The sequence below is a fragment of the Cyphomyrmex costatus genome, unplaced genomic scaffold, assembly GCF_001594065.2.
Source record: "Cyphomyrmex costatus isolate MS0001 unplaced genomic scaffold, Ccosl1.0 scaffold67, whole genome shotgun sequence".
NCBI classification, from domain to species: domain Eukaryota; kingdom Metazoa; phylum Arthropoda; class Insecta; order Hymenoptera; family Formicidae; genus Cyphomyrmex; species Cyphomyrmex costatus.
In genome coordinates, this window is record NW_017280233.1 from 359,436 (window position 1) to 360,935 (window position 1,500).

A 1,500-nucleotide genomic window follows, 5' to 3' on the forward strand; every position below is an offset into this window, starting at 1 on the left:
TCGGGTCTTCTTCAGTGTAACAATAAATTATAAATTTCTGTATCGCTAATCATAATGTCAGGCTATTGTTCGCTTATTGAAATCGTAGTCCATCGTGTAAAAGTTAATCCAAAAAATTAAATCTAATAAAATTTATATAATTTGTCATAAAATTCTTAAATAGACATGTTAAACAAGTGTTAAATAGTTACCTTCTAAAAATTGTGTAATAAATAATGTCAAAAATGTACAAATCCATAATGTGAAATTGTAATGTCATCAAAGATAGAATATTATAAAACTTCAGATATAATCCAATTTACAGCATTTTATAATTATTATATTAATGTCAAGAAACGCAATGAGGAAATAAGTACTTTATGAGAGGCAAAAACCAACTGAAAACAGTCTAAGAGGTAGAGAAGGACTGTATCATGTTTGTGTACATATCGGGCAATGACTCCGTGTCGTTCTGTTTATTAATGCCATGTGTCTGTTTTTTAATAAAAACCATCTCGGATATCAACCTCTTTTTGTAGGAAGGTTCCACATCTAATACTTCCACATTCTTCCAATTAAAATTATGATTATTCTCAATTCGATGACTAGTAACAACCGATGGAGACTTTGATTTATTAATATCCAAGATGTGTTCATTAAGTCTAGTTTTTAATTGCCTCTTAGTCTGCCCAACATAACTAGCATCACAATCACTACACGAAATTTTATATACAACATTACGGTTCTGCGTATGTTCCAGTCTGTCTTTACCTCTCCCAATATAACTTTTAAGTGTATTAGGAATAGTGTACGCGAGTTTGCAGTTGACAGAATTCGCAATCGGTGTAAATTTGTCTGACATTGATCTTACAAAAGGAACAGTAAAAAACTTCTTGAGACCAACATTATTATTAACAGAATTTGTGTTATTCAAATGAAATTTAAGTCTATTATTGACAGTCGAAAAAATAAAATCCAAGGGGTATCCGTTTTTTAAAAAATTATTGATCGCGTCAAACAAATTGTTCTTTTGAAATCTAGGATGACAATAAAGAATTATCTTATCAACCACCCCATACACTACTCCCCTCTTATGACACAAAGGATGTTGGGAATGAAAATTGAGGTATCTGTTTTTATTAAGGTGTCTGTGAGTGTATTTGTGTATTTGAGGTGTCTGTTTTTATTAAAAAACAGACACATGGCATTAATAAACAGAACGACACGGAGTCATTGCCCGATATGTACACAAACATGATACAGTCCTTCTCTACCTCTTAGACTGTTTTCAGTTGGTTTTTGCCTCTCATAAAGTACTTATTTCCTCATTGCGTTTCTTGACATTAATATAATAATTATAAAATGCTGTAAATTGGATTATATCTGAAGTTTTATAATATTCTATCTTTGATGACATTACAATTTCACATTATGGATTTGTACATTTTTGACATTATTTATTACACAATTTTTAGAAGGTAACTATTTAACACTTGTTTAACATGTCTATTTAAGAATTTT